We start from the raw sequence: 17,261 nt of genomic DNA, 5'->3' as shown, positions 1-17,261 counted from the left end.
AAAACCGCCGATCCAGAAGGTTGTTTTCCCTTCATTCCTCTTCTTTTGATACTCCTTCACCTCATTCAATGCAGCAGCCAAGAAATGCTCATTCCTCTAGTGTGGCTCGTTCCTCCTCAACAAATCCATCGGCCTTGACCTAGAAGGTACATTGAAGTTTTTTCACACGAGGTCTTTTGTAAACAATATGGACTTCTTTGTGTGACTCCAGCAAGTAGATAAAACAGTTGAGCCTATAAGAAACAAAACCTATTGCAACGAAGGTAGGAAATACTGATATTCAAGAGGGATTAGTTTGAGTTGCATACCTAAACAACGCCTTTTCCGGATCAATTTTCATGACTACCCAATCCATTAGGTCGGCGGGAACAGAAAAAGAGTTGATATTCAAGAGGGATCCAAAGTTGCCTTTTCATGTAACTTCCTTCTTCTTTTTGGCTCATGATCCGCAATCTGGCGCAAGCGGTTGGTTGAGAAACGTGTTGAGAATGACCCATCAACAGTACATTCGTCGTCCTCCATTTTGCAAAACAAAAGAAAGAACAAAAATGAAGTTATAAAAACATTGAAACTAAAAAAGCCTATTACAGCACAACAAAAACATAGTTCTAACACCTATACTACATCCTAATAAGAGTTACTTCACTAATTTCACTCAATCTGAATAAGCATCACTATTGCAACATTACTATTTAACTCAATCTGAATAACAAACCTAATTTTAACAAGAATAAAAACATGACTATTGCAATAGAACTTTCAATGCGTATTCAATGTGACAAATGTACCCGAGGATAGCAAAAAAAGAAGCCTGCAAGTACAAACTAAAAATCCAGGCTAACAAAAACAACACAAATTGCCAATGGTGTGTATCAGTCGTGTTGCATTGCCACTACTTCACTGCTAAAGAACACCAACAAGATAATCCTAAGGACTACATGTTTGTTACGCAGTTCCTTAGGGTTCCTAACAAATCAACTACCTTCAGATACAACTCCCTGTGGGACAGCCCGGATGACCACCACCTCACCAGCTCCTCCACCCTGTAAATCTAGAGCTCTAGTAGATGCTGCAGCGCCTGGTGGAAGCCGGTTTTTGACATGAAGCCACCGTGGGGGTGAGATCGCCGACGACCCCAGCACCAACCCTCACAACCACTCCTCTTACAAGACGACTCAGATCCGCGAGAACCACCCATACTATACTTACCCAAGGTCCTCCACCCTCCACCCTCTCGAAACGCTTCGATTCCTACCGCACCACAACAAGATCTAGAAAATGAACCTCAGCTTTGGGTCGTCATCGGCCATGGAGCGTGAATACGATGCGCGAGTCTTCACTCCCTCCATGCCCGCCGGCGCTGCCGCTCCTTTGCCTAGCTGCCGTGCTGACCGTGCATCCGGCGGTTGCTGAATCCAGGCGAAGGACGAGGGGAGAAGGGAGCAGCTGAGGGAGGAAGGAAACAAAATTGAGTTGCAATGCTGCCAATCGAGCTGCAATGCCTCGCGAGTGGACCAAGGCACCTAGTCGGGGTTGCGCATGTTCGGACGGAGACAAGCTAAGACATACGATTTGATGCGATCACACGGCACTGGAGGAGATTTACGCGCCGATGAAATCAGTCGATTGATTTGAAGCATTTTCCTTTGAATATTTCAACATAGAGTACATACGAATTAAAATGAGTGAATAAATACACTAAAACGTGTTTATATACATGTGATTCATAAAAAATAAAACATCTTACATTTGTGAACGGAGGGACTATAATCAGTACTGAAAGTCTGCAACCTTGATCAAACCTTGATCCAAAACATCAACCACCATCGAGCCTTGTTGAAAGAAGAGAAGAAAAAACAAACGAAATTTGCGAGGGGCAATGAAAGTTATTACTACTAAGAGCATATTTAACGACTCTTCATTCCTTAAAGAATACTCTCTCTATATCTAAATAATTATAGTTGGAGAGAACTAGACTAGTTCACCTCAACCACAATTATTTAGGTACATAGGGAGAATCTCGTATTGCAAAACTTGGAACAAAAAATGCACTGGAATAACTCCTATTTCTCCAATAAATTATTGGTGGTCAAAACAAAAAACTCATCGCTCCGTTGACCCATCGCCATGACCGTTGCCATCTCACCCGGTTGTCAAAGCCTCGCCCGCGACCATCCTTGGGATCCTACGACTCATGAGAGCCCTCCGAGCCCAACATTGTGTTGGAAATATGCCCTAGAGGCAATATTAAAGTAGTTATTATCATATTTCCTTGATCACGATAATCGTTTGTAATCCAAGTTAAAATTGTATTGACTGAAAACTCATATACATGTGTGGATACATAGACAACAAAGTGTCCCTAGTAAGACTTTACTCGACTAGCTTATTGATTGAAGATGGCTAAGGTTTCCTAGTCATAGAAATGAGTTGTCATTTGATAACGGGATCACATCATTAGGAGAATGGTGTGATGGACAAGACCCAAACCTTAAGCATAGCGTTTGATCGTATCGAGTATATACCTATTGCTTTGTGCATGTTAATGTATCAATGGTAGATCATGATGGGATAGGGATAACATTCTTTAGCATTGATATTTTGAAAGACTTGGTTGCTTACTTGAGTATTGAAATTTTCATGTCAAACTATAGGCTATTGCTTTGCATCATCTATAAGTCCATATGTCCATGCTGAAAGAAAAGGAATGTGATGAACATGTGAGGCAACATTCAACATCAAAAATTGTGTTTTTATCATTTACCTACCCGAGGACGAGTAGGAATTAAGCTTGGGGATGCTGATACATCTCCAACATATCTATAATTTTTGATTGTTCTATGCTGTTATATTATCATTCTTCGATGTTTTATGATCATTTTATAGCAACTTTATATCATTTTTTGGGACTAACCTATTTACATAGTACCTAGTGCCAGTTGTTGTTTTTTATTGTTTTTTTCCTTCGCAAAAAATCAATATCAGACAAAGTCGAAATGCGAGGGAACTTTATGGAGATTTTTTATGGACCAGAAGGAAACTTGGGAGCCAAGAATGAGCAACAGACGAGGCCCAATGGGCCCACTAGACACGAGGGCACGCCCTGGTGTCTAGTGGGGCCCTCACGCACCTCCACCACCGCCTTTGAGATCTATAAGTACACCAATATTCATAAAACCCTAGAGGAGTCGACGAAAAATCATTTGAGCCGCCGCAAGTTCCAAAGGCCATGAAATCTAATCTAGAGCCCGTTCCGGAGAAGACCATGATCACAGAGGGGTTCACCATCTCATTGGTGCCTCTCTGATGATGTGTGAGTAGTTCATTTCAGACCTACAGGTCTGTAGGCAGTAGCTAGATGACTTTATCTCTCGTTTTGTTTCTCAATACAATGGATTCTTGGAGATCCATATGATGTAATTCTTTCTTTTGTGGTGTGTTTGTTGGGATCCATTGAATTGTGAGTTTATGATCAGATATCTGGAAACATATTCATGCTTGATTATTATAGCCTCGTATTTCTTCTCTGATATTTGGTTTTTTCTGGTGAACTTGATCTTTTATCTTGCAATGGGAAGAGGTGCTTTATGATGGGTTCTATCTTGCGGTGCTCAATCTCAGTGATAGAAAGAGACATGACACGCATGTATCGTTGCTATCAAGGATAAAACAATGGGGTTTATTCCTACATGAATAGATCTTGTCTACATCATGTCATCGTTCTTACGGCATTACTCTATTTCTTCATGAACTCAATACACTAGATGCATGCTGGATAGCAATCAATGTGTGGAGTAATAGAAGTAGATGAAGCCAAAAGTCGATCTACTTGTCTTGTACGTGAAGCCTATATACATGATCATTGTGTTGAATATCATCATAATTATTTGCTCTTCTATCAATTGCCCAACAGTAATTTGTTTACCCACCATTTGCTATTTCTTTAGAGAAGCCACTAGTGAAACCTACGCCCCCCCGCGTCTACTTCACATCATCTATTTACAATCTCTACTTTGCTATTTGCGTTTCTATTTTATTTTCTCTTTTATTTTCAGATCTGTATTATCAAAAACCCAAAAATACCTTACTGCATTTTATTTGCTATCACTATCATTTCCACCTATCAATCTATAGTTACCATACCCATGAGGGATTGACAACTCCTCCACGTGTTGGGTTGTGAGAATTTGCTATTTGTGTGCAGGTGTTGCTTACATAGCCTTGCGGATCTTCCTACTCGATTGATACCTTGGTTTCATAACTGAAGGAAATACTTGCCGTCGTTGTGCTCATCACCCTCTAATCTTGGAGGGAAACCAAAGCAATCAGCGAGGAGTCAAGATTTCGGGCGCCGTTGTCGGGGAGGATCAAGTCAAGATCTACGAGGTTCCTACACACAAATCTCATCTCCTTGCAATTACATTATTTTCCATTTGCCTCTCGTTTTCCTCTCCCCCACTTCACAAAAAATTGCCTTTTTATTTGTCCTCTTTCCGGTTCCGTTTTCTTGCCGGAACTTTTGTTTAGTTATTGCTATGGCAAACTCCTCCCTCTCTATGAGCACCCATGAGATTGAAGTTCTCCATTTTAAGCAAAGGGGAGGAGCAATTCTAGAAGATGCTTGGTATAGTATTTGCAATGCCCATGATAGATTAATACACAAGCAATCTACCATTGTTCTTCTTTGAAACTTTTATGTGGGAGTTACTACTCGGTATAGATTTGTTCTTGACACTATCATTGGAGGAAATTTCTTAAGCTGTCCACCCTTCGATGCTCTCAATTCCATGGGAAGTCTATTGGGGTCTCCACCTATCATTATAAATGAAACATTTTTTAACTCTTGAGAATGTTATGCAAATGATAGATGCTATTAAGAAGAAAATTCCTACCAAAGAGCATGTTGGAAATTTGGACAAAAGGGTGCAATATCTTGCTAATCGTATTTGTTCAAGGATGGGAGATGCTATTAAAATGCTAAAATAGAAACAACCAATAACTAATGAAAGGGTAATAGAGAGTTCCGCTCAAATTAAAAAAGTAGAAGAAATTTTCAGTAACATGAGCAAAACTTTTTCTTCCATTGAAACTATTTATAAAACTCCTCTTGGCAAGAAAACTTCCCAATCTCCCAAGAACATGCATGCCTCATCTAGCAACAACGTAGATCTTAACACGATTAGGGTTCACTTCAACTTGAATGAATCTCCTCATATGAATGAATTCATAACTTTGTCCCAAGGAGTGTAATTTTTGAGAATATACATGCTAGATCTCTAAGAAATCAGTGATGTGTGATTAAGGAGTTGGAAACTAAAGATGACAATACCTGAAATTTATGTTATGTGCCTAGCTAGGGGCGTAAATCGATAGCGCTTGTTGGGAGGCAACCCAATGAATAAAATTTATTTTAACTTTTGCTTTCTATTATTTAGTGTTTTCACAATTATTGTACTGTTATAATTGTGTTTTGTGTGTTTTATTTAGTGTTTGTGAGAAGTAAAGCCTTTGGGATAATGTGGGGGGTGTTAGTTGGTTTAATCCTGTTCAAAAGCGGAAACTTTTGCATCCAGTAGAAAAAGTCGTGAAAATCACATAAATGACAGAAGTGTGTGAATTTTTGAAACAAATCCATATACCAAATTCCCTACGTTGTCCTATTTTTTTCAGAATTTTTGGAGTTATAGAAGTATGAGTAAAATTTGAGTCTTTTCAGACTGGTCTGTTTTTGACAGATTCCGTTTTCTTTGCGTTATGTGCTTGTTTTGATGATTCTATGGTTTGTATCAGGGGGTATAAGCCATGGTAAAGTTAGAATACAGTAGATATAGTGCAAAAACAAAATTGGAATAGGTTTTCAACAGTACCTAAAGTAAAGTTTGGTTTTCTTATACTAATGGATCTCATGAAAAATTTGTTGAGTTTTGTCTGATCGAAGTTTTCAAGTTTTGAGTGAGATCATGATGGATGAAGGAATAAGGCGTGATAAAAGCCTAAGCTTGGGGATGCCCCATGTCACCCCAAGTTAATATCTAAGGAGTAACAGGCAACTAAGGTTGGGGATGCCGCGGAAGGCATCCCCTCTTTCTTCTAATAAACATCGGTAATTTTACTTGGAGCTATATTTTTATTCGTCACATATCATGAGTTTTGTTTGGAGTGTCTAGTATCATTTGTGTGTTTGCTTTATTTGCTGGTTAGTTTGTCGTATTAAACCTTGCTCGACACACCCATTGGACAGAGCTAAATTATGCTATGATTTGTTAGAATCGCTCTTATGCTTCACTTAATTTTTTTGAGACATGGAATTGTTCAAGTATTTCACTTATATATATTTTTAGCATGGTGGTGCTGTTATTTTTAACAAATTTTCTCTCATACTTTACTTAGGTTATTTTAAGAGTAGCAGAAATTTTGAAGAAATCCTCTCTTGTTTCACTTATATTATTTTGAGAGTTGAAAATTTTAAAGAAACTTGTGCTCTCGTTCTTCAATTATATTTGTTTGAGAGCTTGTTATTTGCAATGGCAAATTGCTTTAAATGAAAATTAGTTCCGAAGTGATAAATATGCAGGAATGATACGATAATTTTTATTCATGAAGATCATTGGATGTTAAGCTTGATTGTTTGCAATAGTTTTGCGATATGAAGATAGTAATATGTGAGTTATGTTGATGAGTAATTATGCTCTAGTAGGAATATTGCTGTTAAGGTCTGTGATTCCCTATGCATGCACATGAAGTCAATAACTATGCTATGAAATTACATCCTACTTGTGTTGCATTATTCGGTGTTAGTTATGTTTAATGTTCACTTATGATGATTTTTGTTCCTTGGTTGGGCGCTTCTCAATCTAATTGCTAGCCTTCACTTGTACTAAGCGGGAATACTTCTTGTGCATCCAAATCCTAAACCCAAAGCTATGCCAAATGAGTCCACTATACCTACCTATATGGAGTATTTCAACGTCGTTCCAAGTAAATTTTCAAGTGCCAACTCTAATGTTCAAAATAAATTTATGTTTTGTGTGCCCATACCACTCATGAAGCGGTGAGGGGTGGCAGGTATCTTCCATGTTAAATAAGTTATTCTCAAGATGATTGTTTATTCACTTGTCATTGCATGAGAGTATGGCGGTAATAGGGATGCCCAGTCCGGGAATGCAAAAAAAATTATTTTATGTTGTCAGATAATAAATTCCTTAGAAAGTGTTGGTATGGACGGTACCCGTGGATACGACAAGCCGTGGAATGTGAAAGAATGGTGGAAAAATGAACAAACTATATCTTCAATTTGGGAACCGCCTATAATTTGTTCACCATGGAGGATATTGGACACTCTTAGTTGTTTTCGTTGATAGGAAAAGGATACCACCTAAAAAATTGTATCTCTAAGTTTTTCACTTTGAGCTCTGGCACCTCTACAAATCCCTGCTTCCCTCTGCAAAGGGCCTATCTATTGACTTTATGCAATTTTTAGTTTTGAATTCGAGTCTCCATCCTCTCTTATAAAGCACCAACTAAGGAACACTATTATCATACTTGAGCATTGGATGTAGTTAATATTTGAGTGTGTTTCATGAATGGATCAATGATAGAGCACGACGGGCTAGGGATTGCATTCTTTTGCATTGATATTTTCAATGATTTGGTTGCTTGTTGATATGCTTGAGTATTGAAATTTTCATGTCAAACTATAGCTATTGCTTTGCATCATCTATACGTCCATATGTCCATGCTGAAAGAAAAATAATGTGATGAACATGTGATGCATCATTCCACAAAAAAATCAGTTTTTATCATTTACCTACTCGAGGAAAAGCAAGAATTAAGCTTGGGGATGCTGATACATCTCTAACTTGTCTATAATTTTTGATTGTTCCATGCTGTTATATTATCATTCTTGGATGCTTTATGATCATTTTATAAAAACTTTATATCATTTTTTGGGACTAACCTATTGACATAGTGCCTAGTGCCAGTAGTTATTTTTTCCTTCACAAAAAAGAAATATCAGACGAATTCCAAATGCCACAAAACTTCACAGAGTTTTTTGGACCAGAAGGAAACTTGGGAGCCAAGAATGAGCAGCAGACAAGGCCGAGGGGGGCCCACTACACACCAGGGCACGCCCAGGGCCCCTCACACAACCTGGTATCTAGTGGGGACCTTGGGCATCTTCTCCACTGCCTTTGAGCTCTATAAATACCCCAATATTCAGAAAATCCTAGACGAGTCGATGAAAAATCGTTTCAACCGCTGCAAGTTACAGAATCCATGAAGTCCAATCTAGAGCATGTTTTGGTGAGGAACACGATCATGGAGGGGATCACCATCCTCATTGGTGTTCCTCCGATGATGCGTGAGTAGTTCATATCAAACCTACAGGTCCATAGGTAGTAGCTAGATGGCTTTCTCTCTCGTTTCGTTTCACAATCCAATGGTCTCTTGGAGATCCATATGATGTAACTCTTTCTTTTGCATTGTGTTTGTTGGGATCTGATGAGTTGTGATTTTATGATGAGATCTATGAAAACATATCCATGCTTGATTATTATAGCCTCGTAATTATTCTTCGTATTTGGTTTTTGTCTGGCCAACTTGATCTTTTATCTTGCAATGGGAAGAGGTGCTTTGTGATGGGTTCGATCGTATGGTGCTCAATCTTAGTGACAGAAAGAGACATGACACACATGTATCGTTCCTATCATGGATAAAATGATGGGGTCTATTCCTACATGAATATATCTTGTCTACATCATGTCATCGTTCTTAAGGCATTACTCTGTATCTCCATGAACACAATATGCTAGATGCATGCTCGATAGTGGTCGATGTGTGCAGTAATAGAAGTAGATCCAGGCAGAAGTCGGTCTACTTGTCTTGGACATGATGCCTATATACATGACCATTGTCTTGAATATCATCATAATTATTTTCTCTTCTATCAATTACCCAGCAGTAAATTTTTTACCCATCGTTTGCTATTTCTCGAGAGAAGCCACTAGTGAAACCTATGCCCCCCCGGGTCTACTTCACATCATCTATTTGCATTCTCTACTTTTCTATTTGTTTTTTCTATTTCATTGCTCTTCTATTTTCAGATCTATATGATCAAAAAGCCAAAAATACCTTGCTGCGTTTTATTTGATATCACTCTCATTTGCATCTATCAATCTATCCTTACAATACCCACGAGGGATTGACAACCCCTCCACGTGTTGGGTTGCGAGGATTTGCTATTTGTGTGCAGGTGTTGTTTACATAGTCTTGTGGATCTTCCTACTGGATTGATACATTGGTTTCATAACTGAGGGAAATATTTGTTGTCGATGTGATAGATCACCCTTTAAGCTTGGATGGAAATCAACACAATCAACAAGGAGTCAAGGTACCTCGGTCAGGTTTGCGTAGTTCTCAAGCCCGCATGATTTGCACACTTAACGTTCGGTGACGATATAGACATAGTTGAGTTATTGTGTTGGTGATCGAATGTTGTTCAGAGTCCCGGATTAGATCTCAGACATCACGAGGAGCTCCAGAATGGTCCGGAGGTAAATATTTATATAAGGGAAGCCATATTTTGGTTACCGGAAAAGTTTTGGGTTTTTCAGTATTGTACATGGAAGCTTCTACAAGGTTCCAAAAACTTTCGGAGGAGTCTAGAAATCCACCAAGTGTTTCACCATCTCCCATGGGTTTGCATGGGCTTAGGGGAGGCGTCGTGGCCTTATTGGCCTAGACGCACAACTCCCTCAAGCCCATGCAGTTGGGAAAGGTAGAAACTCCACCTTTGTATGGAAGGGAAGAAGGAGGATTAGGATTCCGCCTCCTCCCACCTTGGTTTCACCCTAGGGCTTGGAGGGGCTGTTCCCCATGCCCCTCCACCTATATATAGAGGGAAGGGGCGCCCCAAGAGGACACACCGAGCCCTTGGCGCCCCTCTCTTTCCCTAGATCGTTTTCTCCTCCGTTTGCGGTTTCGGTAGCGCTCGACGTAGCCGTGCCAGAATAGCACCACCAATGCCGCCACCACACCTTTGTGTTGCCGGAGAACTCAGCTACTACTTCACCCACGCTCGCTGGATCGAGGTGGTGAAGGCATCTTTGAGTTGTACGTGTGCTGAATGCGGAGGTGCCGCCCATTCGGCACTTGATCGGGACGTTCATGATTGGATCGCGGGACGGATCATGATTGGATCGCAAAGACGTTCGACTACATTAACCGTGTTTCTCAAATCTTCCACTTTGCGATCTATAGGGGTATGTAGATGCACTCCTCCTCTCATAGATGTTGATCCCCATAGATATATCTTGGTGAGCGTAGGAACATTTTTGTTTCCCATGCGACGTTCCCCAACAGTGGCATCATGAGCTACTTCTATGCGTAGATAACATGCACGAGTCGAACACAACATGTTTTTGGGCATTAATGTTTAGATTGCTTACTTCCTTAGTCTTATTTTGATTTAGCGGTATTGTGGGATGAAGCGGCCCGGACCAACCTTACTCGTGCACGTATGAGAGACTGGTTCCATCGACTCACATGCAACTTGTTGCATAAAGATGGCTGGTGGGCGTTCGTCTCTCCCACTTTAGTTGAATTGGATTCGACAGAGGCGGACCTTGTAGAAGGTTAAATAGCAACTTGAATATCACCTTTGTGGCTTTGGGTAGGTAAGAACGGTTCTTGCTAGTTACCCATAACACCCACGTAAAACATGCAACAACAAAGTAGATGATACGTCTCCGTCGTATCTACTTTTCCAAACTCTTTTGCCCTTGTTTTGGACTCTAATTTGCATGATTTGAATGGAACTAACCCGGACTAACGCTGTTTTCAGCAGAATTGCCATGGTGTTCTTTTTGCACAAAAATAAAAGTTCTCGGAATGACCTAGAAATTTACGGGGATTTTTTGTGGAATATATAAAAAATACCGGCGCAAGAATCAACCGAAGAAGTGGAGCGTGGAGCCCACAAGCCCACCAGGCGTGGGCCCCCCTGGCCGCGCCTGGCAGGCATGTGGGGCCCACGTTGCCCCACCACCTCCAATCCCAGCTCTAGTTAGTCCCTTTCGTCCGGAAAAAAAATCAAGGAGAAGAGTTCATCGCGTTTTACAATACGGAGGGGCTGCCACCTCCTGTTCATGTGGAGGGCAGATCTGGAGTCCGTTCTGGGCTCCGGAGAGGGGAGATCGTCGCCATCGTCATCACCAACCTTCCTTCATTGCCAATTCCATGATGCTCTTCACCGTTCGTGAGTAATCTCATCGTAGGCTTGCTGGACGGTGATGGGTTGGATGAGATCTATCATGTAATCGAGTTAGTTTTGACGGGGATTGATCCCTAGTATCCACTATGTTCTGAGATTGATGTTGCTACTACTTTGCCATGCTTAATGCTTGTCACTAGGGCCCGAGTGCCACGATTTCAGATCTGAACCTATTATGTTGTCGCCAATATATGTGTGTTCTTGATCCTATCTTGCAAGTTGTAGTCACCTACTATGTGTTATGACCCGGCAACCCTGGAGTGACAATAGCCGGAACCACTCCCGGAGATGACCATAGTATGAGGAGTTCATGTATTCACCAAGTGTTAATGCGTTGGTCCGGTTCTCTATTAAAAGGAGAACCTTAATATCCCGTAGTTTCCATTAGGACCCCGCTGCCATGGGAGGGATGGACAATAGATGTCATGCAAGTTCTTTTCCCTAAGCACGTATGACTACATATGGAATACATGCCTACATTACATTGACGAACTGGAGCTAGTTACATATCTCTCCGTGTTATAATTGTTGCATGATGAATAACATCCGGCATAATCATCCATCACCGATCCAATGCCTACGAGTTTTTCCTACTGGTCCTTGCTATGTTACTTTGCTGCTACTACTGTCACTGCTGCTACTGTTACTCTGTCTCTACTGCTGTCACTGCTGTTACTGTTACTCTGTCGATACTGCTGTCACTTCTGCTACTGTTACTCTGCTACTGATACTTTGCTGCAGATACTAAGTCTTTAAGGTGTGGTTGAATTGACAAATCAACTACTAATACTTGAGAATATTCTTTGGCTTCCCCTTGTGTCGAATCAACAAATTTGGGTTGTATACTCTACCCTCGAAAACTGTCGCGATCCCCTATACTTGTGGGTTATCAAGACCTTTTTCTCGCGCCGTTGCCGGGGAAGCATAGCTATATTCTCTGAGTCACTTGGGATTTACGTCTGCTGATCACTATGAGGAATCCGAGAGATCCAAAAACTAAAGTCTTTCGCTCAACTACGAGGACATGTAAGGAACTGCCATCTAGCTCTGCACTTGATTCACCTTCAGTTATGAGTAAGTTTGCGACACCACCTCCTGCTAGAAATTTTGATGTGTCGCATGTGCTTGATGATGCTACTTCTGCTGTCCATGATGCTTGTTATGATGCTATGCTTGATACTGCTTTGCCACTAGGTGCATTCCTTGATGCGTAAATTGCTAGAGTTGCTGCTAGATGTGATGATACTTCTAAAACTGTTAAGATTATTGAGGTAGAACGTGCTATTTTGCGTGATAGACTAGCTCTCCTACATATGAATTGCCTGATATGCCTGAGGGTTATGTTATGGAGGGAGAGATAGCTGAGGACTTTCTTGCTTGTAAGGATAGCTATGATGTTGAGAAATTACTGTGCAAGTGGAAAGAAAAATCTTTGAACGCTAGGATGAAATATGACCCGAAGTTTGCTACTTCGCCTATCTTTGTGACCGATAAGGATTATGAATTCTCTGTCCACCCTGAGATAATCACTCTGGTCGAATCTGATCCTTTTCACGGTTATGAGTCTGAAACAGTTGTAGCCCATCTTACCAAACTGCACGATATAGCCACTCTATTCACGAGTGAGGAAAAGACCCACCACTCCTATATCCTCAAGTTGTTTCCTTTCTCGCTAAAGGATGATGCTAAGACTTGGTTCACTTCTCTTTCTCCTGGTTATGTGCGTAGCCCCCAGGATATGATCTACTACTTCTCTGAGAAATATTTCCCTACCCATAAGAAGCAAGCTACCTTGCAGGAAATATACAAATTTGCGCAAGTTGAAGAAGAGAGTCTCCCACAAGCTTGGGGGAGGCTCGTCCAGCTGCTAAATGCTTTGCCCGATCACCCTCTTGAAAAGAATGAAATACCTGATATCTTCTATAATGGACTAACTGATGCTTCTAGAGACCACCTAGATAGTTGTGATGGTTGTGTTTTTAGGGAATGAACCACAGAACAAGCTGAGATACTATTGAATAATATCTTGTGCAATGAGAATGCTTGGACTATTCCCGAACCACCTCCGAAGCCAACTCCGAATAAAAGAGGTATTCTATTCCTCAGTCCTGAAGATATGCAAGAAGCTAAGAAATCTATGAAAGAGAAAGGCAATAAATGTGAAGATGTCAAAAATCTACCACCCATCAAAGAGATCCATGGTCTTGATAACCCGATACAGGTAGTAGAAGTAAATTCTCTTCGTAGATTCAATGAGAGTGATATTCCTTTTGATAAACCTGCTAGCTTATGCCTGGATGAATTTGATAACTTTGTTGCCAAACAACAAAGTTTCAATGATTATGTTAGCAGACAATTGGAACAAAATGCTCGTATGCTTAGTCATTTAAGTGCTTGTGTGGACAGAAACATCAATGATCTTAAGCTCTTGAGTAAACATGATTCTATGGTTACTACTCAGGTAGAACAAGTACTTAAGGCTCAGAATGACTTGCTCAATGAGTTGAATGACAATTCTGTTAGAGTCGTTACTAGAGGCGGGAGAATGACCCAGGAACCTTTGTATCCTTAGGGTCATCCTAAGAGAATTGAACAATATTCTCAAGGAGTTAGCACTGATGCACCTAGTCATCCTAGGAAGAAGAAGAAAGATGATAGGAACTTGCACGCTAGCAACCCTGTTGCTGTTACACCTGAGAGTCCAAATGATGTATCTGCTTCTGATGCTGAAACACAATCTGGCGATGAACATGAGCCTAAGGATGATATCAATAGTGATGTTCATGATGATGCTCAACCTAGCAATGATAGGGATGTGGAGATTGAACCTGTTGATCTTGATAACCCACAGCCTAAGAATAAGATATACGATAAGAACGACTTCGCTGCTAGGAAGCATGGTAAAGAAAGGGAACCATGGGTTCAGAAACCCATGCCCTTTCCTCCCAAACCGTCTAAGAAAACAGATGATGAGGATTTTGAGCAATTTGTTGAAATGATTAGACCTGTCTTTCTGCAAATGCGTTTGACAGATATTCTCAAAATGTCTCCCTATGCTAAGTACATGAAGGATATTGTGACTAATAAGAGGAGGATACCTGAGGTTGAGATTTCCACCATGCTCGCCAATTACACCTTCAAGGGTGGAACTCCTAAGAAACTAGGTGATCCCGGAGTGCCCACTATACCTTGCTCCATTAAAGGCAACTACGTTAGAACTGATTTATGCGACCTTGGAGCCAGTGTTAGTGTTATGCCTCTCTCTCTTTATCGTAGACTTGAATTGGATAAGTTAACACCCACTAAAATCTCTCTGCAAATGGCCGACAAAGCAACTGCTTTCCCTATCAGCATTTGCGAGGATGTGCCTGTTGTGGTTGCGAATGTTACTATCTTAACAGACTTTATTATCATGGATATTCCTGAGGATGATGCCATGGCGGTCATTCTTGGAAGACCCTTTTTAAACCCTGCAGGGGCTGTTATTGATTGCAACAAAGGCAATGTCACTTTCCATGTCAACGGTAATGAGCATACGGTGCACTTTCCAAAGAAACAATATCAACTACATTGCATCAATGCTATCGAAAAAACTTCATCGGTTCTTATTGGGAGCTTTGAATGCCCTATACCTACTGTCAAGACGAAGTATGATTTGCTTGTTGGGGAGATGCACATCCCCATTGAGGTAACCTAGTGACTATTCAAAAATTCTCCGTTTCCTTTTGCGATTCGAAAAAGTTTGCCAAGGAGACTTGATCAACCTCATTGACGGATTTCTTTCGATGACCATGAGATGGATGAATCGAGGAGTCACAAACCTGTGTTCCAAGCTTCCACCTTCGGTTGCTTAGAAGAAAAATGATAGATTTAGTTTAGTTTTCCCTGTTTTCTGTTTTAGCGTCCCGTAGAAAAGTACCCCAAAATAAAAGTTCTCCGAATGTCCTGAAAATCAAGTATGATTTTTTCTGGAATTTTTGTAAAATACTGAGACGAAGAGCTAGTCAGGGGGCTGCACCAGTGGGCCACAAGCCATGGAGGCGCGGGCAACCCCCTGGTCGTGCCTACCAGGCTTGTGGGGGCCACGTGTCTCCCCTCCACTTATTCTAGCTCCCATCTCCTTCTCCTACCTCCAGAAAAAATCGTTTCGCAGCTCAAACCCGTGTTCTTGCTCTTCGTGCTGCGATTTTCGATCTCCTTGTGCAAAGCTCCATTCACCAAACTGTTTTGGGGAAATTGCTCCTTGTTAAGTGACTCCTCCATTGGTCCAATTAGTTTTTGCTCTAGTGCCTTATATGTCGCGTATTTTTGCTGCCTTGGTGACTGATACGTCCATTTTGCATCATGTTTTCATGTTGATATTATTGCTTCTTGGGCTGTTATTTCACTTCACGGTACAATACTTATGCCTTTTCTCTCTTATTTTGCAAGGTTTACATGAAGAGGGAGAATGCCGGCAGGTTGAATTCTAGCCTGAAAAAGGAGCAAAGTTGAGATACCTATTCTGCACAAATCCAAACGCCGTAAAAATCAACGAGGATTTTTTTCCGGATTTATAAAAAATACTGGGCCAAAGAAGCGCCAGAGGGGCGCCAGCAGGTGGCCACAAGCCTGCACGGCGCGGCCACCCCCCATGCCGCGCCAAGGGGGCTTGTGGCCAGCCTGCTGGCCCACTGGCCCCCCTCTTCTGCTATATGAAGGGTTTTGTCCAGGAAAAAATCAGGGAGGAGCTTTTTCGTGGAGTCGCCGCCGCCACGAGTCGGAACTTGAGCAGAACCAATCTAGAGCTCCGACACGACGATCCTGCCGGGGAACTTCCCTCCAGGAGGGGGAAATCGCCGCCATCGTCATCACCAACACTCCTCTCATCAGAGGGGACTCGTCACCATCAACATCTTCATCAGCACCATCTCATCTCCAAACCCTAGTTCATCACTTGTAACCAATCTTCGTCTCGCGACTCCGATTGGTACTTGTAAGGTTGCTAGTACTGTTAATTACTCTTTGTAGTTGATGCTAGTTGGATTACTTGGTGGAAGAGTTTATGTTCAGATCCTTGATGCTACTCATTACCTCTCTAGTCATGAATATGATTATGCTTTGTGAGTAGTTACTTTTGTTCCTGAGGACATGGGATAAGTCATGCTAATAGTAGTCATGTGAATTTGGTATTCGTTCGGTAATTTGATGTGTTGTATGTTGTTTTTCCTCTAGTGGTGTTATGTGAACATCGACTACATAGCACTTCACCATTATTTGGGCCTAGAGGAAGGCATTGGGAATTATTAAGTAGATGATGGGTTGCTAGAGTGACAGAAGCTTAAACCCTAGTTTATGCATTGCTTCGTAAGGGGCTGATTTGGGTCCACTAGTTTAATGCTATGGTTAGACTTTGTCTTAATTCTTCTTTCGTAGTTGCGGATGCTTGCGAGAGGGGTTAATCATAAGTGGGATGCTTGTCCAAGTAAGGGCAGTACCCAAGCATCGGTCACCCACATATCAAACTATCGAAGTAACGAACGCGAATCATATGAACATGATGAAAACTAGCATGACAGAAATTCCCGTGTGTCCTCGGGAGCGTTTTTCCTCCTATAAGACTGTCCAGGCTTTTCCCTTTCTACAAAAGGGATTGGGCCACTTTTCTGCACCGTTGCTAATTTTGTTACTTGTTGCTTGCTACGAATCATCTCACCACACAATCACTTGTTATCGACAATTTCAGTGCGTGCAGATTTTACCTTGCTGAGAACCACTTGTCAGATCCTTTTGCTCCTCGTTGGGTTCGACACTCTTACTTATCAAAAGGACTACGTTTGATCCCCTATACTTGTGGGTCATGAAGACTCTTTTTTGGCGTTGTTGCCGGGGAGTGAAGCGTCTTTGGTAAGTGAAACTTGGTAATGAAACATTCATATAGTGTGCTGAAATTTACTGTCACTTGTCACTATGGATACTAATCCTTTAAGGGGCTTGTTTGGGGTATCTT

The sequence above is a fragment of the Hordeum vulgare genome, chromosome 1H, assembly GCF_904849725.1.
Source record: "Hordeum vulgare subsp. vulgare chromosome 1H, MorexV3_pseudomolecules_assembly, whole genome shotgun sequence".
In the NCBI taxonomy this organism is placed as follows: Eukaryota; Viridiplantae; Streptophyta; class Magnoliopsida; order Poales; family Poaceae; genus Hordeum; species Hordeum vulgare.
Note: the sequence above shows the minus strand (reverse complement) of the source record.